The sequence below is a fragment of the Centruroides sculpturatus genome, unplaced genomic scaffold (genome assembly GCF_000671375.1).
Source record: "Centruroides sculpturatus isolate CEXI.00-Female unplaced genomic scaffold, Cexi_2.0 scaffold217, whole genome shotgun sequence".
Taxonomy (NCBI): domain Eukaryota; kingdom Metazoa; phylum Arthropoda; class Arachnida; order Scorpiones; family Buthidae; genus Centruroides; species Centruroides sculpturatus.
Window position 1 is genome coordinate 555,635 of NW_019384750.1, and position 26,008 is coordinate 581,642.

General features: G+C 29.4%; 1 pseudogene; it reads left to right on the plus strand.

The window, feature by feature from the left end:
- Window positions 1-17,248, plus strand: part of LOC111628550 — a 58,282-nt pseudogene extending 41,034 nt beyond the window's left edge.
- The last annotated feature ends 8,760 nt before the right edge of the window (window positions 17,249-26,008 follow it).

Sequence of the window (26,008 nt, forward strand, 5' to 3'; positions counted from 1 at the left end):
CTTGTCACTCGTTATGCGAAATGTCGCTCGTTAAGCGAAACTTTTTTTTTACAATTTGCTTTGCTCATTATGCAAATCACTCATTATATGAGGTGCTTGTTAAGCAAGGTTCCACTGTAATATCAAACTAACTAAAAAATAAACTTGTTGACAACATGATATTGAATGTAGAAAATTGTTTAAGAGTTAGAGAGCAATAAAATTAAATGGTCAAGACATCAAATCAGCCATTTCTCATCTTTTTCAGCCACTACCAAAGACTCCATTGCAATTACACATGTATCACCTTTTTTACTGTTATAATTCAGTAGTAGTATATCCCTTCCTTCAAAAATTACATGATTACCAATATTTTTGTCTTTTAGGTTATATGCGATGTTTTATTTCATTGTCTGCATCCCATAATTCTGTAATTTTGGTTCTGTTTTCATCAGATTCTTTATATACTGTCAGAGTAATTCCTCAACTCTTATATTCTATAACTTACACCACCTGAACCAATTAATGAAAATTGATTGTACAGTAGAACCTCCATTATCCGGATTTTCGATTATCTGGATTGTTAAAAAAAAAAAAATTTACGAATTTGCTGATTTGCACTTGGCGAATTACGATACTGTTTATGTACGTGATGGAATGCATAACTTTTTTTGTTTCAACAACGTCTCACCCATCAGTGGTCGTAAACTCTTAAATATATTTTACGTAGTAATAAAAATATAACTTGACATACGTATTTATAAACACAGTAATTTATATTCAAATTACATCATTTCTATGACCAAGGGCGGCGTAAGGCATGGATGACGTGGGCCACCGCCTATGCCTCGCGGTCCAAAGGCCTCGCGCCTTGAAGGTTTATGCATTACTTAAAAGCCGCTCACGTAATGAAAAAATTTTACTCGTCATAAAATGATAAATAGTTTGTCAAACTTTTATTCATAAAAATGCAGTTTCGACTGCTTTTTATTTTATAAAATCCGTCTTCTTGCACTACCAGAGGGCCTTTTAAACAATAGGTAGTCTGTTAGCGTTGGTCAGTAGTAGTCCAAATGCAATACAAACGTTTTTCTTGAAAATTTGATCACGATTTAAATACAGTATTTACTTTTAATATTACCGATATGTCATCGAAAAGAAAACGTGTTGTATTATCATTAAAAGACAAATTAAAGTATTTGTTTCAATTATCCGGATTTTTCCTTATCTGGACTACCTTTATTCCCAATTAGTCCGGATAATCGAGGTTCTACTGTATTTACAGATATTTATAAGCAAGAATAATACAGTAAGATCCTGCTTAATGCAGCCTCACTTAATGCTGATTTGATATAACTATGTCTGCTTGAAGCCTAAAAAAACGCAAAATTTATGCTGATTTAAATTATCACTGTATTTCATTGATTCGTATATAATATGACTAGTAGCCCGGGACGCCCCCTAGTGGGCGTTCTTTACAATTTTCCATGAGGCACGGTTCCTTTGACTTTTTTGTTCCTATCAATATGCTCTACAGCTCTGTTAAAGTCCAAATGGTAAGATTTACCCTCCGAATGAAGAGGTGGCGACCCCCCCAAACTGTAGCCCCTGTGCGAACAATAAAGTCAAAGGAACCATACTCCTACTCGCGACCCTTCGCGAGATATAAGCCCCTGAAATAATAAATTCCTATTACGAATGTACTGAATTATTTATATTGTTATATTGACCAAATAATAATTTATGGGCCAAATGAATAATAATAATTTATATTGTTAATTTAAATAATTAAAATTGTTAATTTGAATGTTTGAAATATGATATATGATAGGGGCGCCTCTAGTGTCCGTTATGAAACGGTTACGGGACGGACACAAAATGAATGGGTTATATATATAGATTATTTACGAACATGAACTAATCAGAAAAAGGTGGCAAAAAGGTTTTCTTTCTTTAAATTTATGTTTGTTTGGTGCAATTTTGGAAAAAATATAACCTCATGGATGCCATAGGTAATATCGGCTTTGCTTGGCAAGAATTAACTGATAAATGCACAAATGAAGTGTGGAAGAAGTTATGACTAAATGTATCAAAGAATTCACAATGAGAAGAGCCTATTGCTGTATCATTAGGTTGACCAAACTCAACCTAATTGATACTGCAGGACTAGGAGATGTAGATGAGCAGGATATTGAGGAGTTACAGCAGGTTTCTGGTGAGAACCTTACCAACAATGACCTTCAAGAACTGGCAGAAGAAGGAATTTGTGTAGAACTGGAATATAGAGATTCTGAAAATGAAGAACCCAAAGAATTTCTCTACAGATTTCCTTAGTTTGGTAACAATAACTGAAATTGTTGATCAAATTGTAGCGAGTGATCCAGAATTTGAAAGGAAAGCAAAACGAGGCATTTTGGATGCAATCTTCTGCTACCGACATTTGCTTAAGGAAATAAAAAAAACAACAAAAGAAACTTCATGAATTTATTGCAAAACAACAAGAATTTCAGAAAAGTCAGGACCTTCATCACAAAAAATGAACTTTACATTTCTGTGTGCATATGTTTGTGTGTTGTTTAACATATATTATTATGCAAATTAATATAAAAATAAGTTAAAATTGAAGTAAAATTTGTTTATTTTTGGTCACATGTTCCCTTATCCCTATTTACTCTGTTAAAATGACCTCGTTTAACACTGTTTCGTTTAGCGCTTTGTTGTCTAGAAATGCATCCTCGTGTTAAGTGGGGTCTTACTGTACTTTAAATATACTTTTAATGCATAAACAGTTTTCATTTTCTCATAGCCAAAAAGAATATCACACATTTCATATATCACTCAATTTCCTATCAAAAGGAATGCTAATAGTAGAAAATGTCATGGTACAGGCTATTGATATTACCCACAAATTTTGAAATGGATATAAAACCTCCATATTTAAGTCATTCTGATGTGATGTCAATCTCTCCTATCAGGAAGTAACTCCTGTTTAAGTATGTTGAGTTTCAATAAAAATATGTAATACTACAGTGAAATTACTGACATAAAAAGACACATTTTACAGAACTATAAGAGAAAATTTATCAATTGCAAAAATGGAAGTTATGAAGTGATTGGTCATGGAATGGATTATTGTAAATTTAAAAAATTAGATAACTTTTTTTTCTTTTAATTATTAATTTATTTAAAATAGTTTATTAAAACAGACTAAATCAGTACAATAATTCAAAAAATTCTTATGAAAAATGAAACAACTGTGTATTTATGTATCAAATAAATTAAGGTTTAAGTTTATGCAAATTTATGCAATTAGCAAATTTTAATTTTTATAATCAAATACAGTAAGACCTCGTTTAAGCAGGGGATGCATTCCTAGACAACAAAGCACTAAGCGAAACAGTGTTAAACGAGGTCATTTTAACATAGAGTAAATAGGGATAGGGGAACATGCGACCAAAACTTAACAAATTTTACTTTAATTTTTATGTTATTTTTATATTAATTTGCATAATAATAATATATGTTAAATAACACACAAACATANTCCTTAACAATGTATATTGTATAATTTTCTTTGAATAAATGTTATACATAAAATATTTGAGTATTTTTTCATCATGGAATGCATTATTATATTTTACATTAATTTATATGGGAAAAATTGTTTTGCTTAATGAGTGTTTTGCATTATGAGTAAGATTCTGGAATGAATGAAGCTCGTTAAGTGAGGTTCCACTGTATTTCGTTATATTAATGTGTATACAGCAGGTGTATATGTCTGGAATTTTTATGTGCATATATTGTATATATATATATACACACACACAAACATATGCACATAAAAATATATAATAATATATTAATTAGTTCATTTTTTCTATGCTAATATTAATAGTTCATTTTTTGTGACGAAGGTCCTGACTGTTCTGAAATTCTTGTTTTTATGTAAGAAAGTCGTGAAGTTTCAATTGTGCGTTTTTCTTTCCTTAAGCAAATGTTGGTAGCAGAAGATCGCGTACAAAACTCCTCGTTTTGCTTTTGCACTCCTTTCAAAATCTGGATCATTTGCTACAGTTTGATCAACGATTTTGATTATCATTACCAAACTTTTACTAAGGAAATCTGTCGAGAATTTTTTTGGGTTCTTTGTTTTCAGAATCTCTATTTTCCAGTTCAACATGAATTTCATGGTCTGCCAGTTCTTGAAGGTCATCATTGGTAAGGCTCTCGCCAGAAACCTGCTGTAACTCCTCAATATCCTACTCGTCTATATCTCCTAGTTTTGCTATATCAATTAAGTTGAGTTTGGTCAACCCAACGCTACAGTGATAGGCTCTTCTCGTTGAGAATTCTTGGATACCTTCAGCCATAATTTCTTCCACACTTCATTTGTACATTTATCAGTTAATTCTTACCAAGCGAAGTCAATATTTCCTATGGCATCCATGATGTCATATTTTTTCCAAAATTGCACCAAATAAACACAGATTAAAGAAAGTACACCTTTTTGCCACCTTTTTGTTGACTGGTTTGTGTTTGCAAATAATCATATTATATACGAATCAATGAAATTTTGTGATAATTTAAATTTTGAGTTTTTTTTTTTTTTTTTTTTTTTTTTGTAAGCTTTGAGCAGACCGTGTTATATTGAATCGCTGACTCAATATAACACGGTCTGCTCAATTACTGATTCAATATAACTCTGAAAAATTTGACAAATTTTTCAAGCAAAAGCAGCAATCTCATCCATTATACATTTTTTCCTTTGCTCAAATCCTTCCTTTGCTTATTCTTCTGACCAGTTAAACTTATTCATCTCTTCATAAGCTCATTTTATTATTATGTCACTACCAACTATCTTATGTTTAAGCGGGGTCATACTGTAGCTTAGTAAATTAATTTAATGATCTTAATTACTAATTCAATGCAAATGTAGTATGTCTTTTTACTTTCCTGGTTTTTAAGTTTTTAATAATAAAATATAACAGATGGTGACACACGCAGTTTTAATTGTTGCCAGAAAAGTTAAGCATCTCATTCTGGATTTTTTAAAATTAATATCAAATTTAAGTGACCAGATTTTCTGAACTTCATAATATAGGGTGTGAGGTTGTTTGAATGATTTCATTGTTTAATAATGTTAGTCTGTGTCAGCATTTGTCAAACCTTTTGTTCATGTGACTCAATATATTTGTTTGTAATGGTTCTGCAACTCAAATGTTTATAATATAAAATTTTTAAAAAATCTGGTAAACTTGAGTCGCTGTATATCATAAAACAAAATAAAATTGTGCATTATTGATAACTTCTATGTGTGGAATGGAAAATTTTATCTCACGCAACTCAATATATATGTAATGGTTCCATGACCCAAGTGTTCATAATGTAAAATTTTTTTAAAAATCTGGTAAACTGGAGTCGCTGTATATTATATAACAAAATAAAATTATGCATTATTGATGATAACTTCTACATGTGAAATGTAACATTTCATGAATACATTTCTATTAAAAATGGTTTGAGCCAGTTTTGATTTGTAATTAAATACCTTCAATTTCAGATTTTATTATTGAAATTTAACTATTAAAAAATGTAAAACTGACAATTATAAATAAATCAGACTGTTTCAAAATTAAAACAAGAAATCAATTACATATACACACATTCAATAATCTTAATTTTATTACTTAATGACAGTAATAATTATAAGAAAAAAGTTAAAAGTTTTTAGTACTTAACAGATGCATTTATTGTTCTTAGTTCTTAGAGAATACTGTATTTCAGTAATACAAGTATTACAAGTATTTCTGCAGAAGATAATACCATTTTGCAACTTATTAAAATTTTAATGTAATGCATTATCGGGTCGCACCCATAGTTTGAGAAACGCTGCAATAGTCTATTAGGTGGAATTGTTTAGAACTCATAGACAGAATCAATGTGTTTATGAAATAGTAGTAAAAGTTCTATTTAAATACTGTATTTTAACAAGGAAATTAAGAAAAAATTATTAAACAAAAATCACTGGATATACAGAAGTATCTAAGTATTACTAATTAAATTGGCTTTTACATCACTCATCAATATTTTTTTTCATTGAATGTTGTGAGTGACATATTAGTGATGTAAACCTATCATCACTGATTTAGTTATATTTTTACAAAATACAATCAGACTTTGTTTAAAATTATTGAACATATTCAAGTTTTTCTTCTTACTAAATTCTAGAGATAATCTTTATAGTGGACAAATTAAATTTATTTTATTTAAATGTTATCTGTGGGAAGAATTTGGCAATCTGTTCCAAAATTATAGCAGTAAAGATCAAGTCCATTTAAACAATATGTTGAGTTTAAAAATGCTGGGTTTTCCTATTCTGTTGGCCACATAAACAGGAATAAATGTCACTTTAGGACTTCTATCTTTGCCACTTAAGTGAAATGACCACTTAACTGAGGCAACCACAAAGCAAGGTTTTACTGTATTTATGTTAAAATGTATAGTACTTACTAATTTTACAAATTCCATCATGCTTTTTAAAACTAATCTATGGTTTCTTTTTGTTTTTGTCTGGAACATTTAGCAGAAAAACAAACTTAATTTGTATTAGTACAGGTTCAGATTAGTGAGAATGCACTGTAGCTTACAAAATCAATTATATTTATTTAGCATTTCTTCAACATTATAATTTGAGTTTAGATTCTTTCATAAGTTATTTGTTTCAATAAAATCAGCCTGTTTCAATAAAATATGAAAGAATTTTACTATGTTTTTGAAATAAATTAAAGTGATCCAAGAGAAAAATATTTGCCTAAGATTTCATACATAGGCATACCTTGCTTTAGGCCACTTTATTTATATTATACTTTTCAGTTATATTCATGGTTATTATGTTGGTACTTGTCTTAACCCTCTGTTATTCATGCATATGAATAATAGAGAGTTAAGAACATCACAAAATTAAGCCATGCCCCTGTCAGTCAGATGCATAGCTTAACTTTGTATGAATTTCTCAATAATGAATAACAGTTGTGCAGTAGATCTTAACTAAAGTATTTTGAAGAGTCTTCTAAACCTTCAAGTAATGGCTTTCAAGTTTTTGGCCCTTTGTCAGATGAAATTTTACAGCTGTCTGAGTTTGTATCTGCCAGATGCAATGTGACTAAATTAGTAAGTATTTTGTAACACATTTAGTCTTTTAATTGTAACGAGTTCTTTGTAAAATATTAATTAACATGTCACCTTTCTTATTATTGTATACAAGTGTTTTTGTTTGTATTTTTGTGCTGACTAGTGTTAAATAAAAATGAGTAAGAAGTCATAATCTCATGAAGCCAGGAACTTTGATAAACTGAATTGGTTTGCTTTTGCCAACAAACATGAATTCAATGTCTGCTTACTGTGCAAAAATATGGAGTTCATTTAGGCCTAAAATTACACACAAAGACAATTTGTGAAAAGTGTTTGAATGTAGAAACTGACCATTCCAGTTATTCTGACTGATTAATTTTGTAAATTATTTTTAGAAAGTAAACTTCTCATAATAGTTGTCTTTTTTATTTGTTTTTTTCCCAGTGTTTTCATCAACAAATACTGTTATAATTTTATGTCTAAAAGAATCAACATTATCTAATGCAGATACAAAATGACGTGAAACTTTTTACTATTATTTTATTAAATTAATCTGCTCTGATTTATAATATATAGCTAAATATGTGTTTATCATGAACCACAGACACAATCATAAGCATATGCATCTGCTAAAATGTAAAAATTACATCAGTTTGTAATATTTATCTGAAAGATGCAGCATGACTAAATGGATTATGGAAACTTAATGTAGAGTATTTTCAATGGTTTTTATTAATTATTTTTACTTTTGAATAATTTTTTAAGGTTAGCACTATTGTACACTTAATAATAGTATAAATATGTTTTGAGGCTTTTATATGCACTGGCAAGTGAAAAACAGGTTTATTTGTTTTAATAAGGCAATATTCACTTTATGGCAATGGTCTGGAACTTAATCTGCCTTATTAGCAAGGTATGCTTGTAACATTTTTACTAAAATAATAGTTTTTATGCAAATTCTTAACTAAAGTTATTCTGATATCCTCCAAATATTTCTAATTTTATTTTTAAAAATTCTTAATAAAAAAATCATACATAAAAAAATTCAGTACATATTAAAATTAAGCCTGTTTTTTATTTCATGAAAATGTTATTTTCACCCCAAATTTTGAAGTCATAAAAGTATATTATTTGAAGTTGATCACAATAAAGTGGTCTTCAATATTCTATGAACATGAGTGCTACTCAGTAGCTTTTTTAAATCTGCAAATAAAATCATATTTATATATATACATACATACATACATAGATTATATACATAATTAAATATACTATTTTAGATAATACTAATTCATCAAAACAATTTTAGAAAAGTTCTTGTATAATCCTTACATTTTTATATTACTTTACAAACATGAAGAATATAAATACAGTAGAGCATCGATTATCCAAAACAATTTTGGACTGGGGTTGTTTGGATAACCGATTATATACAAAAAAATGTATTAACCTATCCCATGTTGAAATTCGTTCAAATCCTGCTGCGTTTTTAAGTATCTTCTCATGGTCGCACCAGTACTGCCAGCTAAAACATGCACACGAACAAAAATAATATTGGAGTAGCCCAAGACATAGCCAAAGATTGCAGTGCCACAGCACTAGCGGAAATTTAAATTTGCTGACTGGAACGCTTTCGGTTAACTGATGTTTTGGTTGATCGATATTCGGATAATCAATGCTCTACTGTAGTTCCATACTTTATTTTTGCACTAAAAGTTCTTAATTAATTTTACTTTATTAAAAATCAATTTCATATTAATTTCTATCTCTAATAAATAAATTCAGTCTTTTCAAGCATTTTCAAGAAAAATTTATAAACACGCTGATTCATCCTCAGCTTCCAATTAATAAACTTTAAAAAAATTCTAAAATTTTCAGAGCAATTAAGGATGATGATGATAAACATTTAAATATTTAGATAATTATTTGGACATAAATACCAAAGAATACAAGAGGAAAATTACCAAAGAATAAACAACACTATCCAATATCTTCCCCCCAAAAAAATCCAGCAACAAGTTGTATAACTCTCCCAGGAATAACATTTAAAACTGTGTGTGCACCATCTGTTACAATATTTTATTTAAAATCTTTATATAATTAATTATTATAAAATGACAAAAAGCTTAATTTTGAGGGTTGGGATGAATTTTATTAAAAATTGTAAATGCTTGATAATAACAAGTAAAATCAAACACACTGTAATAACTGTTGTCTTTTGATAAAGTTGATGAATCATAAAAAAATGTAAAAGTTAAAATAAAATAGAAAAATAAAACAGGAAAGAACAAAATGATTATTGAAATTACCATAAATTCTTTCATATCACTCACAGAAACTCCAATAATAAAAAGGTAGANTAATTAAGGCTGTGTACACACTAGGCGTTTTTAAACGCGCGTTAGCTCGGCTTTCGACGAGCGTTAATAGAGCGTACGCACTGGCTCAGCTTGGAAATGGACGTGAAAGTAATTGCTTGTGTGCCCCTCCTCCATCGTCGCTATAAAAGACGATGGCAGAGGCAAAGAGAATTTTGGGTGCACCCAATATTACGAGATAGACTGACACATGGAATGTTCGCGACGTTGTATCCAAAACTAAGACAAAATGAACCCAAGTTTTTTAATTCTTTTAAAATATCTATAAAATCATTTGACAATGGTTGGTCTCTTTTAGATTTCATCAATAAATAGATCAGTATCGAAATGATCGTTCTCCATTTCGGTCAACGTACGTCCACTTGAAAACGCGCGATCGAATGTACAGTAACATGGCAGCACATATAATCTCAAAGCGCTCGGCTGACGCCCGCAAAACGCGCGTTTTAACAAAAATCTATCAACGTGCGTTTAACGCGCGCTTGGCCAAAAGCGCGCGTTTGAGTGTGTACGCCTATGTAGAACTCTTGGTTCTTTAAAACGCGCATTTAAAAACACCTAGTGTGTACACAGCCTTACTGACTACCTAGTTACGTATAAATACAGACGATAACAACACTGAGCGGCAGTTGCGATTTTGAGTCCAGCTCGGGCGGAGTACTTTTTTCCATAAAAATCTAGTCCGATAGTTCGATAATTCGGCAGATCGTCTGGCTTTAAAACTATTTTTGATTGGTCCCACATCTTCCTAACTTTTAAGCACGTAGAAATGACCAAAAAAGTGAGAAAAGTGAGAAAATGACCTGAAAAGTGAGAAAAGTGAGGATACTTCAGAAAAGTGAGTACAAGTGAGAAAAGTGAGCGACTCCGAGACCTGATAAAATCAAAACAATTCACATTTTTCCAGTAAATGAGTTTAATGAATAAATGAATATACAAATATTTTTGGTTTATAAAATTGATAGTGAGACAGCTTGAAAATGAAGTTTTAAGGAATTTTTTTTTTTACCAGAAATTATCCTCTACAACAGATGTGTAGATAAATATTATGGAAATCAAAACTAGACATCAACAAGGTATTAAATTATTTTAATAATAACCTCTATAATGATCTTTAAATACATAAATTCTTCTCTATAAAGTCTTTTAATAATAACCTATAACTTAAGTTTAAATTTAGAACAATGCAGCAATACAGAGGTCTACTTCCTGGATATAGCTGTAACTCTCCAAAATGACTATATTAATACATGAGTGTTCTACAAACCAAATATCACCTGTTATTCATATCTTTCCATCCACATGACCTATTTGCTTATAAAATTGTGGCATTCAGAGTTCTAGTCAGAAGAGTATATATATATATATATATACACTGTTCTGACATCACAAACACCATGAAAAAGCTGAAATATACAGAAAAATTAGTCATAACACATGGATATGATAAAAAGCTGATACAAAATCTGGCACAAAAAATGGAATACAAATATATGAAGCATCCACATCTGGAGGTCACCAACACACAACCACACCTTCCAACAATTAGGCAAATAATTATAGATTTTGATCTTAGACTCAAATTGATTTATAAACAAATTGCTAAATATTTAAATGTCAAATTATGCTTCCATAGAAATGCCACAATCTATAAATTGCTACACAACAGTAAGGATAAAATAGACAAGTGTATATTCAATCCCAATAACAGATGAAAGATTTAATTGCCAACTTGTATACATTGGATCAACAATTAATCTTTAAAATATAGACTTGATGAACACAAATATGACAGAGATAACAATAAATCATCAACCACTTTAGCTCAATATGCAACAGAGCCTGGGGTGTCCATATCTAAACAAAGCAAAAATAATAAAATGAGTCTATGATGAACATGGTTAAAAACATTTGAAACATTAGAGATATTTAAGGCCATATTGAAAAATAGTTGTATTAACCATAAGTACTCAGAATTCCTATCTAATGCTTGACAGTTGTTCTTAGATAATTCCACAGATTAAACACAAAAATCATATCTAAAATAGTACAGTAGAAGCTGAGTTCTTCAGGATAAGCCTTAATCCTCTCTCTCTCCTCCACTGGGAGGAATTTCAAAAAATCCTTTCTTAGTGTTCATTCTCATGACGTACCCTAACACTGTACAAAATTTCAACTTTCAACTCCTAACTGTTTGGACTCTGCACTTATTATTATTCAGGCAGAGTCCATGTGGTTGTGAAGATATCTGAAAGATTGTGTTTATAGAGGAAGCATACAAACTCTGCCTGAATTGAAAGCAAGCATAACATGCCATATTGCTGCAGTTTCTCAAGAAACCTATCAGCTACTGTTGAATATGCTGTAAGACACTTTGAACATGTGATTGATGCAAATGGACTGCACGTTGAACAAATGTCTTAAATAAAAATATTTTGTGTGTTTCTTGTTCTTCATGCGCCATTTTTTCAGCTAGTGATAGAAATTTGAACTAATTATTTTCTTTGCATTTTCCTTTTCCCCCATGGTCCATATAACATATATACTAAGTTTAATCAAAATACATCAAAGAGAACGGGCTCTATACAGGTCTGGGTAGGCAATTTTTAATTATAATCACCCTGTATAAACTTCTGTCAGGTTTTGAACTATAAAATTCTGAAATTCCAAATACAGTGGTACCTCACACTTTGAATGATTCAGAGTTCAAATGCTAAATTCAACAAAAATTTGCCTTGAATTTTGATTGATGCTTCAGAGTTTGAATTGTACATACACCGAAAAAAATGCACTTGAACTGTAAATGCAAGTCATCTCTTGCTCTCACATTATGCTTGTATGTTTTCAGTGCTTTTTTTTCTTCATTTTTGGTATGTTTGGTTATATATCTCATGTGTTTTTCATTGATTTTTAACAATTTCTTCCTGCAATTTTTCTTTGTTCACTGCTGCCAACCAACAATGTCTCCCCACCTGTCTTGTGAACTGTTTAACAACATTGCCCCTGGGCCACCTGTGACAATGAATAACAAAAAGAATATTGATGATCAGGAAGTGAACTACAAGACAACATTGACACTCAGGACTTCTGAACAGCTGATTGTGTTCAGAAATATTTGTTTTGTAGTGTAAGTTTGTTTTATGTTATAAATGGAATTTTTGTAATATACTTGTTATCTTGTCTCCTCCGCCACACCCACACGCTCCCTAGATCATCCTGATCCCTAGATCATCCTGATGAGGGATTAATGATCCCACCTAAAAGTCGGCAAATTTACACACACTAATAAGAAATTTTTGTAAATCTCCCCTTGGGGGAGAGGGAGAGAGTTAAGGATTACCCTGAACTCAGATTTTATTGTACTATTTTAGATGCGGTTTTTTGCGAAAAATTGAACGTATTTTTAGATCCATCTAAAAATTCTCTAATTAGTCTTGAAAGAGGGTGAACCTAATTCTTGCACCCAGTGAAAACGGGTAAAATCAGCTATAATCTAATAATCTTAATCTTTGCTATTGTTACTTTTTGCCCGAGCAGCGCCAGGCTCATCTGCTAGTATTATAATAAACTAAAAGGTTTTTTCCAGACATGAATATATAGTACTTGATTGTAAAACATCTAAATGACAAAAGGATTTCTAGTTGTTGATCACTAGCTCATATAAGTAGGCTTACTATAATATTTTTTTCTCAAACCGGCACAGTTTTGAGAAAATACTCAACAGAAAATAAAGCCTACTAGGATAAGTACCTATGATTGAAAAGGCTATATAAAAAGTTGTTAACAAAAAACATTGACTTAAAAGCAATTTTTAATAACTCAACTGAACATATCTTATTATTAAGAAGTTATTAACCAGTTCAGAAGCCCAATTGAAACACCTCCACAATTTATATATCCATGAAGAACTATACTTCACCATGTTTGATTTTGAAGCCCCATATCTCTCAATAAGAATAGAAATGTGTTTTTGTAAACCAAGCAACTTTCAAAATATAACTCGTTTACAAGGAAGAAGTGTCCCTATGGGTAGCCCAATTTCAGGCACCTTATGTGAGTTATTGATTTGAAAACTAGAAATGGAAGCTCTACCACAATTCCTAGTACATATGAAGTGTGCAATGCCATAATGTTGTAAATGCAAAAAAACAAACTTTTCAGGAAAGGTAAAAAAGACTTTTTTCTAGTGAATGAATTCATTTCAATTTTACAATAAAATGGCAAAAAACTCACTAGGTTACAAATTTTCTGGAATATCAAAATGATGTAAATATAACATTTAAAGTGCCAAAGTGAAAGTCACTTGTTTTAAGTGCCAAAAATCATGTGAATTGCACTTTGGCACTTTAAATGTTGTGGCTTCACATAAATTCAACTTCAAAATACAACCACTTACAGTGCCAATATTACCATAATATTTTTTAAAATCAGAAAACATTGCATTTAGAATTCAATTCTTCAATAAAACATATTTAGAGAAAAATGGCATTTATAATGTTATGGCATCACACGCTTCATATAGTGTCATACCTTAAATACATAGATGATATTCTAATCATTTAGAGATGCAAATAGAGCTTGCAGAAATTCTTAATAACCTGTTTTGACCACACCTACAGACTGAACAAAAAGACTCCAACAATATCCACTTCCTGAATTACTCATGACCTGACAGAATGGACATGTCCAACAAAAGTATACTGTAAACCCGTGATTCCCAAACTTTTTTGAGTCATTGCCCCCTTTGTTCCATAACGTTATACCCAATGTCTCCCAATTGTACCCCAATGCCCCCTAACCCATTTTTCCTTCTGTGAGAGACTTGAAAATATTTTTAGGAAAACTTTTCTATGAACCTCATACTTTGTGTCCTTACAAAACATTGTTCTCAAAATCTGGAAACCATTAAATGTAATGTTTCTTCTTACCCATTTTAACAGGAAAGAAAAAGGTTGTCAGTGACCTCAACCTTCACCTATGGTCACCATCAGTACCTTACCTCCAGTGCTCCTACCATTCATTTGTTTATTTTTGTCGCCCTAGATTTACTCACCACCAATGGGGAGGCAATAGCACCCACTTTGGGAACCACTGCTGTAAACCTACTATATTAAACCTTTTATAAACTTTCAAGAAAAAAGTTATTACGTTTGCATCTTTATTCTAGAAATTCATTTCAAGTTTATTTAATTTATTTTTTGATAAAAAAATTTATTAAAATTAACTGCCAGTACTATACATTTTTAGAAAAAATTCAGACTGGCACTTGATTTTAATATAGTTTCTTTTACTAAGAGCTCTGGTGCAAAGTGTTTGCATTATTATGATTATTATACAATAGAAACACAAACAAAATCTATATGATATCATGATATGTACTAAGTGCATTCTTGGTTGATTAGTTTGATTGCATTCTTTGGTGCAAAAATGTCAGAGGATATGCTATAACAAACCAAACATTAGGTTTGAGTATATGTGGTAACAAGAGATAAGAGGAAAAATGAGAATATGACTTAAAAAGATAGAACTAAGTAGATTCTTCCAATTTGGATAACTTTGGGCTTGCATGTCATAATTTACGATCTACTAAAGTATTACAATATTTGATTATTGCGACTTGAAGAGAAACAAGGGAAGAATTACATTTGGTTGTAGATGTGTATTGGCAATGAATTTTGCAGGAGATAAACATAATTAAAATTATCTTTGTTTTGTAATGGAAAATATTGGCATTCAAGTAGGCTTGGGACTTGTAAAAACTGCTCTTTTTGTATATGATGCCAATGCTCTTCCTGTATATTTTGTTGCTCAACAGCCATGGAAAACTTGGAATAAGCCTCCTAGTGTATGGGCAAAACCACTAAAAGTTGGTGATCCATCAAGTCCTTTAGTGAGGGTTTGTAAAGAAAACAACTTAGGACTTGAAAACATAACAACAGTAGATGAATTGTTTCGTTCTTAAATTGCACGTCATGCAATAAGAGGTGTTCTGGTTCTACAAAAGTTTTGGGAACAGATGAAGAAATTCAAAAATATGGGAAAATTTTCAAAAAACTGATATTAAGAGATTATAAATGGCTTAGTTATAGTGACCTTGATCAGAAAGTTGACAAAATAGGAAAAGGTCTTCTATCTTTAGGCATTAGGCCTCATCAAAATATAGCAATATTAGCAGATACTCATTTGGAATGGATGCTAACTGCTCAAGCTTGTTTTAGAATGAATGTAACAGTAGTAACACTATATGCAACACTTGGAGAAGAAGGAGTAATTCATGGTATAAATGAAACGGAAGTCACTCATATTGTTACAAGTCAAGATTTAGTTCCAAAATTAAAGAAAATACTTCCAAATGTACCATCCCTAACTCATATTATTTATATAGAAAATCCATCATCTATAGAAATGCAGGATTTCCCCAGATCTGTCAATCTGATACCTTTCTCAAAACTGGAAAAATTAGGAATGGCAGCTGATCCTGAACTGCGTGGAGAAAAACCTGTAGCAAGTGATCTGGCAATTATTATGTATACTAGTGGGTCAACTGGAATACCCAAAGGTGTGATGATAACTCATAAAAATATATTGACTACCACAAAAGGTTTTGTAAGTGCATGTCCGTCAGTCAGAGAGGATGATGTTTTCATGACATTTCTACCATTGGCTCATGTATTAGAATTATCTTTTGCTTTTTTATTGCTTGTGGTGTTCCAGTAGGATATTCATCTCCTCATACAATGACAGATCAGTCAACTGCTATTAAAAAGGGATGCAAAGGAGATGCATCAATATTGAGGCCAACAATAATTGCTGCTGTTCCATTAATTTTGGACAGAATACGAAAATCTGTATCAGAAGTAGTAGAATCACAGGGTAAATTTTCTAAAGCATTTTTCAATTTTGCTCTGAAATACAAGAATTCTGGGAGAAAAGAGGATTTAAAAATCCAAAACAATTTTGGATAGATTGTTGTTTAAGAAAATAAGAAAGATAATTGGTGGAAGATTACGAGCACTAGCATGTGGAGGAGCACCATTATCTCCAGAAACCCATGAATTTATAACCACTTGCTTTGGTTCAAAAGTACTACAAGGTTATGGATTAACAGAAACTACAGCTGGAGCCACAGTTATGGATGGTATGTGTTGTTGTTTTCTGGTAATGTTTTTTTTATTCACAAATAATTTAAATAACTGCTTCCTAACAAAGATTCCTTCTAAACATTACAAATAAAAACAACATATAACAATACTAACATAAGAGAATAAAAATAAAAAAAACTAATACCCTACAATTCTTTTATATCTTTTATTGTAATTAAGATATTAAATTATTAGTTCCTGTTCTCATTCTTTTTTATTGTTACAGTTGAGGATGATCTTCCAGGAAGAGTAGGAGCACCATTAAGTAGTTGTTATATCAAATTAGTTAACTGGGAAGAAGGTGACTTTTTAATACATAAATTTTATTAATTTTTCAATGTATTAATATTTTAATAAGAGAAACATTTATATTAATTAGGAAATTATCATGTTACGGACAAGCCAAATCCTAGAGGTGAAATAGTTGTTGGAGGTGACTGTGTTTCTGCAGGCTATTACAAAAATGAAGCAATGACTAAAGAATATTATAGAGAAGAAGATGGAATAAGGTGGTTTTATACTGGAGATATAGGAGAAGTATTTCCTGATGGAGCTATAAAAATTATTGGTATAAATTTTCTTAAAATAATACATTGCATATAAAACAACTTATATGCACTTTAATCTTTGGACTTAAATTTATTTTTCAAAAAAGTATTATATTTATATAATTATATAGTAAACTAAGCTTGAATAATACTAAAGATCAAATGATATAGCTAGATTAACTAGCAAGTTATAGCTCAGTAGTTAATTTATATTCTTTATAATTGTTCAAATTAAAAGCATCCTATTTAGTCTCATTATGTAAACATTTGTTCTCAATGTGTACCAGGATAGGTAGAAGAATGGTAATATTATAATCAGTGGTATAAAACACTAAAAGCTGATTATAAAAAAGATACCTTAAATTAAATTGTAATTTAAACCTTAATTAATAATACTGCACATCAAATATCATCTATGGTAAGTTTTATAATTATGGATCTAATAGAAATACTGTACAAAGGAACTAAAAAAACAAATGAAGGATGATACAAGTCTGAAATGCATTTTGTTATTAAAGGTACTTAAAAAGAATAAAAGAAGAGTATTATGATATACCAAAGTCACTGTGGTAAGTTTAGCAAAACAGCACTAACAGATAGCTGAAATAACATTTTTAATAGAAATTCAAACTAAATATTTCATTACAAAATGAGTCTAAACTTGAGGACAATAAGTATGTTAAAAAAATAATTACAGATATCTACANCAAGAAGACGGATTTTATAAAATAAAAAGCAGTTGAAACTGCATTTTTATGAATAAAAATTTGACAAACTATTTATCGTTTTATGACGAGTAAAACTTTTTCGTTGCGTTCGCGGCTTTTAAATAATGCATAAACCTTCGAGGCGTGAGGCCCTTCAAACTGCGAGGCATAGGTGGTGGCCCATGTTGCCCATACACCGCCCTTGGTGATAGAAATGATGTAATTTGAGTATAAATTATTTATAAATACGTATGTCAAGTTATATTTTTATTATGACGCAAAATATATTTAAGAGTTTATGACCACTGTGCCAGGTGAGACGTTGTTGAACAAAAAAAGTTATTCATTCCATCAAGTACATAAACAGTATCATAATTCGCCAAGTGCAAATCAGCAAATTCGTAAAATTTTTGTTTATTTTCAACAATCCGGATAATCGAAAATCCGAATAATAGAGGTCCGGATAATCAAGGTTCTACTGTATTTGTATAGTTGCAATTTAATATCTTTTGTATTTTCATTAATATAGATATTAATTTAGTTTATTAATATTAGATGTAAAAATAACCTTATTTTCAAACCTGCAAATATGCTTCTGTGAATATAGTTTTGGGACATTTTACACCTATTGACAAGCTGAATGCAGAAAAAATATGCAATAAATATGCAATTTTAATGAATATTATACAAATGTTTTTGATTTATTAATAGACCTACATCAGGTTGATGTATTTATATGTTCTATTTGTAGAAAATATGAGAGTTCTAACATGAATGTTACAAAATTAACAAATTAATAATGCACATTATATAATGATGTGCAATTTGGTAAAAATTAAAATGAAAGGTTTAGTTCGTTGTTAGAAATATAAATTTTCTTTAATTAAAAACTCCATTTTCCTGAGATATTCTTGGGTCATCATAAAAAGATCGCCAGGTGGTTGATAACTTCTCACAATCATTGAAATTGAGACATTCTCTTCTATTTGCCACTTGAATATTTCCAGGGTTTCAAGAAATCTGGCTTGATCAGTAGATGAAGATGTGCTTGAATAGTTTGGCTTGTCCTAACTTAGCTATAATGCCCATTTCAATTATTTGCTGGTATGAAAATAAGGTTATTTTTCATCGTTTGTCAAATCCAATTTTTGTATTTTTTTATTAATATTAGTTTGAATATATTAAAAAACTTATTTACTATATAGGTATAAACATTGTATCTCTTATATGATGATAGACATTATTTTTTGATTTTACAAGGATACATATCTTTCATCTGATCCAGACTTGAAGCACTTATGATATCTCTGATATCAATTATCTGAAAATAATTAATTTCACTAAGTAATACTATTTATTATTAAAAAATAAATAAAAATTTTTAATTTACATACAAATTACTTCAAAACATTCTCAATCTTTTAAATGTTAAATTATTTGATATTATATTAAAAATTTGATATTATATATTTAAAACAATGTTTTAAAAAAAGGTTTCCATTTCAATGTTAATAAAATAAAAAGGCCATAAATCAGCAATCGCACACCGGGTTGTATATTGAGTGATTTAATAGCAGTTTATTTTATAAATCTTTTTATAAAAATAACCTGAAAACATTTGTATAGTCCATTTATTCAACTCTTTTGCTGGAAAAGTGTGAATGATTTAATTTTCAAGTTATCTGTTCCAGCTTTGATTTTGGATTTTAGTATAAAAGTAGTTTCTTTACAAGGTAGATTTTTTGATCCAATTCAGATTTTGAATAGCCATTAATTTAAAACAGAATCCCATGAATATAACATAAACAATATATTAATTATACAATAAATCATTTTCTCATCTTGATCTTAATTAAATTTACATAATATAATTAAATAATTTATTATAAAAATTGTTATTAAATAAATTAAGTATAAAAAGTCATACAAAACAAATTAATATATAAGTATTTTTCTTACATTTTCATGTTTAAATCTAATTAGAATCTTAATCTCTCTCAGAGTTCTTTGACAATATGTTTGATGTTCAAATGGAGAAATCTTTTTAATGGCAACCTTTTGTTTAGTAACATTATCTTGAGCAGAACTGTAAAAATTAACAGCAATTTTTTTAAAAAAAACTTTAATATTTAAAGATTGTTATATATTAATTTTTAAAAATTATGATTAATGGTTAATATTAATTTAAGCAAATAATAAAATTAATTGACAAATAATTCAATATATAATAATAATAATATTTATAACAACATATACAAATAATAATATTTCAATTTAATTCTCTTACAACAGTAATCAAAATTTTGTATGTTTCAACTTCTATATTTGCAACATCATTGTGTCAATATTTTACCAAGTATTAACTAACATCAAAAAGTTTAAAAAAATATTTTAAGATTTAAAACTTGAAAATCTTTCATATTAGAGTGAAGAGTGAAACTGCTTAAATAAATATTATTGTTGGTTAATAATCTAAAAACATTTTTTCAATGTTTTATCAATACGGTGCAGGTTGTTTTAGTGTTTATTTATTTACTCTAAAACAGTGTTTCTCAAACTTTTTGCTCACGCAACCCAATATATTTGTTTGTAATGGTTCCATGCCCCAAATGCTTATAATAAAATTTTAAAAAAACCTGGTAAACTAAAGTCACTGTATATTATATAATGAAATAAAATTATGCATTATTGATAACTTCTTCATGTGAAACATAACATTGAGTACATTTCTATTAATGTTGGTTTAGCAAATTTCAATTTGTAACAAATAACTTACTTCAATTTTAGTTTTTATTATTGAAATTTAACTATTGAAAAATGGAAGACAAACTGATTGTAAATAAAACACTGTTTCAAAATTTAGGAGTTTATCATACTTTGAAAAATATTGCAAGTTGTTTTTTTTTTTTTTCATAAACTTAAAGGACCTTTTTTAAAATGTACTTTTTAGATTGTAAGATGATTTTTGTCATTTTCACTTTGCATGTACACAAAAAATTTCTTTAAAAATTATTTTTTGTGCCAAAATTCATCTGTTATTTGTTTTTTATAATTTATTATGTATAACAATAAACCTAAAAGTTTGAATAAACAAGGAAATATTTTCAAAACTATTTCAACTTAAAAGACTTTATGATTACAACCTTACATAAAATAAGAAATCAATTTCATATACACACACATTCTATAATGTTAATTTTATTAATACATGACAATAATAGTAATAAGAAACACAATCTAATTTTAATTCATTTTTTTATTTCTTTGGCTTTTAAAATATATAAATTCATGAACATAAAAAAATATTAATAAACAAATTATGGAATGAGTTATATTTTTAAAAAAAATTTGGGTGCAATATTACATTTACTCATAGGTGTGATATTGCACCCAATATCAATGAAGTATATGATTGTACTTATATTATGGAAATAATTTTATAGCATTATTTAATACATATATTAATTTTCATTGTATGATATATGAAAACATGTCAAAAGTGTTTATATTTATTAGTCTAATAAGTCCTAATTCTAGGTCAACCAATATATTACCCTTCTACTCTTATTCGTCTGTAATCAGGACAATTAGTGCTGTTACCTAAATCCTACACTAAGCACTATGCTTAACTATGTTGTAATTTACTAGGAAGGAATAATCTGTATATACTAAATGTTAAAGGAGAATTTTTTAAAGCATATTTTTTTTTCACAAAATTAAATTTTTTAATATGAACTATTTACTTATAAATAAAAACGGGATAATCCAGGACATTTTTCCAAACCGGGACGGAGTCAAAAACCAGGACTGTTCCAGTTAATCCAGGACATCTTGTCACATTATGTCAAATTCATTTATAAATTTAGTTTGTTCTAGTAAAAAAAATTCAGTTTTGAGTTATTTGGTTAGAACACAAGAAAATATCATGAAAATACTTTACTTACTTTTAACTGAATTTTAGGATGTTTTTATAAAATATTAAGTTAATGGATGAAAATTGTAAATAATCTGTAAATATTTTAATTTTTATATTTATTCTTAAACTAAATACTATATTAATTCAAAATGTTTTCAATTAGCATTTATAATTTTTATAAGATGTCTAAACTGACCTTCTGATTACAATTATAGTTGTTATAATCAGCAAATTTCTCTGATGATTGGATATAAAAAAAATTTTTTTCTTCAAGATTAATGTTAAATGCTACGAATTTTGTTTAATTTTAAGATAGCAGTATTTTTTAATATTAAAAAAACATTTGTAATTATATATTTGTATAATTCATTCATTCATTTTTTAAAATTATTTTATGAATATAGTCAACTGCTATTAAAAAGGGATGCAAAGGAGATGCATCAATATTGAGGCCAACAATAATTGCTGCTGTTCCAGTAAGTGATGATTTTTACTATTTTATTAGTCAGTTATTTTTGATAAAATAAGAATTGTAAAATATCAAAACAAAAATTTTTGTTTTCTAAAGAAATAAAACAATCAAAAATTTTGTTTTTAAACTAAGGTATATTGTTTGAGATTGAGGCTAATATTCAAGTATACAGTGGTAACTTGTACTTTGAATGCTTCAGTTCAAATGCTAAATTTGGCAATTTGAATTTAGCATTTGACAGACTCTCAAGCATCATTCAACAATTTTGAATGATGCTTCAGAGTTTGAAATCAGTTCAGACTGAAAAAATGTGCTTGAACCATAAATGAAAGTAATCTTTCACTCTCACATAATGCGTGTATGTTTCAATGCTTGTTTTGTTTTTGGTATGTTTTGGCTACATATTTGTATTTTTCTTCAATTTTTGACAATTTCTTCCTGCGACTTTTCTTTGTTGACATCTTTTGAATGTCCCATAAATTGTTTTAGTTGAAAATTTCCTGAATGAAACTTTTTAATATTTGCATATTTGAAGCTTGGGAACATCATCCCTATACACATTATGTATTTTTACTTTCTTTTCTCTGTAAACTTTCTGGTGAGTTTGAGAATTTTTTCTGTTTGTATGATGTTATATCTTTTGTAGAATTCATAGAGTAGCATGCCAAATGTGTCTTTTATCCGAAGATGTTTGGACTCTTTTTTATTTAAACAAAATGTGAAAGTAAAAAGTTTAAAATAAGCTTCTAAACAAAGAATTTCTCATTAGCAATAATGTTTTAAATTTTATGACTTATCAGTAAAATCACACAACTATGATAAGTAACAACAGCTGTTAAAAATAATCAAAAACTTTCAGTTCAACTTAATATAACTTTCACTTATTAACTATGGAATCGGGAAAAATATAAGGAAGCAACAAACTCTAAAAGGAAGGTTACAGTATCAACAATTGAAATTAAAAAGAACTTATTGTAAAACATGAAAGCAGTATACTGTACATGTGGTGAATCAGATGTTTAAGATGCAGAAGTTGAAGGTGTGCAACCAGTAAACGNAAAATCTTAGTTTTGCTTTTTAGTCATATTTATTAAGATTTGATAGTATTTTCTTTATTAATTTATAAAATTTATGCTTTTAAAAAACCTAAGAATTTTTAGTATAACATGTCCCAATATATGTAAATTTATAATCAATAAGTCTTTAAATCAAAGTTTGTTTTAATATGTCATTTTAATGTCAGTCAATAAAATCAGAATTTTTGCTAACTTTTATTTACTTTTGCATAATGTTATCAGTTAGCATCATCAGTAGAGATGACTCTCAAACTGATTTATAAAAGATAGATTGACAGGTAGTATTTAGGGATTGCAATCCAGCAGTGTTTTTAATCCAGCTGGATTTTTGCTGGACCAACATCATTCCTGAATGGTGTTGATGTGCAGATGTTTTTTCCTGCAATAAAGTGTTATCTATCTATCCAAAATTTATGGGGTTTTTTTAAAGAAATAAAACATTTTTTTAAAATACTTAAACTTTTATTATTTAGACTGGTCACTATAAATCAGTAAAACTTCTTACACATTTAGGTAGTAAACTGATTCGGTTTAACACTTGAGATAGAGATAATTGACTTTCAATGTTTAGTTAAAGATTACATTATAATTATAATCCTAAGTTAAATAATAACAAAGGTAATTCTACTAATTAATTTATATTAATATATTATATATTATAATAATGTAAGGACGGATAATCAGTGGCTAAGTGGCTATCATTCTTACCAGTTTTCTTATATAGGCTCTACATATCAGTTCGTAGTTATTTATAAGTAATTTAATTATTAGTGTTAATAAAGTAGTGAGTAAGTAATTAGTAGTAGTCTAGTAGTTAGTTATTATCACAATCATGAATCACGTACATTCATATCATCATATATCTAAGCTACTGATACTCATTAATTTAATTAACTATTTAACTAACTAGTTAGTCTGTTTCTCACTAATTTTCACAATAAAATTGCCTAGCCCACTAACCACTTATAGAATAAAAGTTAAACTCTTACTTAATAGAATTAGAGTAGAAGTTATAAAATATTAGTCTTGTCTTGAATAAAGTATTTTAAAGGATTAAATAAAATTAAATCAATCACTTCTGTTATTTTTTTGACTTTTCTAAAAGTAGGATCTCAAGAAACAAATGGTGTTGTCTCCCAACCTACTTCTTAATGAACTGCATATATATATCCCACCCTATATAAGGCCTTTTCTGCCTCTACTCTAGTTGGTTTCAGTGTCATCAAATAATGATAAATCAAAGATAAGTTTTGACCTCTGACTTTCTCACTTTCATAAACAGCCATTTCCTTTTTTAATAACTTACGATAATCCTTCTCAGTACTAGTTTCTTTCCATTTCATGAAGCTTTCTTTCTCACGCTTTAGTTGGATCTCTAATTCTTGTTCCAATATGAAATTCAGGAAATCCGGGTTATCTGGATCATCATTTTCCACCTCCGTATTATCCTCTGCCATTGCTGCTGGTTCCACTACATATGTATTTACACGATTCAGCATATTTTTCATCTCCTGGAGTATAACATTTTTTCAGCATGTGAAAGATAAAGCTTTCTAACTTTTTGGTCATACTTCTTCGGGTTCTGTATGTAAATCAGCATCCCTGTGACTTCAGTAAGACGCTGTTCTCTGATTCTTTTGTGGAGTGCCTCAGAAAGGTTGGCACTCAAGATTGTGTCCTGGCTTTTTAGTTTGTCTAAGACAAATTTCAGTGTTGTCAGCAGTTATCAAACTTGACTCTTCTGCAGAGAGCTTCTACAGCCAGTTTAAACTGCAATTGTTCCATCACGTGATTCATTGACGTCACAACCAACCGTAAATTAGAATTATGCACGAGGACTAGGATAGGAGTTACTTATTTTATTTAGCATGAAGACACTTTATTTATCGAGAGCGGAAAGTCAACTGGCAATTAGATCAGCAGAGGTAAAAGGGCGGGTAGTGCAGTGTAGAGAGGGGGTGTAGCACGTACTGCACTGAACAGCAACATCGCTCTCGCCACCAAGCGATAGCGCACGTAGCAAAGTGGCAAGGCCAACAATGTAGACTTTTGCGCCATTATTTAGAAAGTTAATTGAGTATTTCGGTTTGTTGGATCCAGCACCAGGTGCTGGATCCAACAAGTCGAAAAATGTGCTGGAACCAGCTGGATTGCTGGATGAGGAATCCAGCAATTGCAATCCCTAGTAGTATTACAATACAACATTCTTGATGAATAGATTTATTTTCTAATTACAGGGCTTAAAGTGACTCGCTTTTCTTGCTTTTTTTTCACTTCCCACGTGAAATGTTTTTTTTTGTAAATGCGCTTAGGAGCGAAATAGCGACCAGCACGCCTCCATATAGCCTTATGGACCATGTGTGACATGATAAGGCATTGTTGTCTATACATGTAGTGTACATGTATATAGGCTAACATAATGAGGAGCTTCCCAAGGCTTGATACTCTGCACATTTTGTAGGAATTTGCATGTGGGTTCTCCTTGCTTGTGTCCTTCTGAAATATCGATCTCCGCGGTGCTTCGATACAATCACACTGCATTAAGACATAAGTACACCTCTAGTTCAGCGTTAAGAGTGATTTTTGTAAAACATTATTTTTAGCATTTGTATTTATTTAAGTGCAGTGGACAAAACAAAGAAATAGATTTTATTTAATA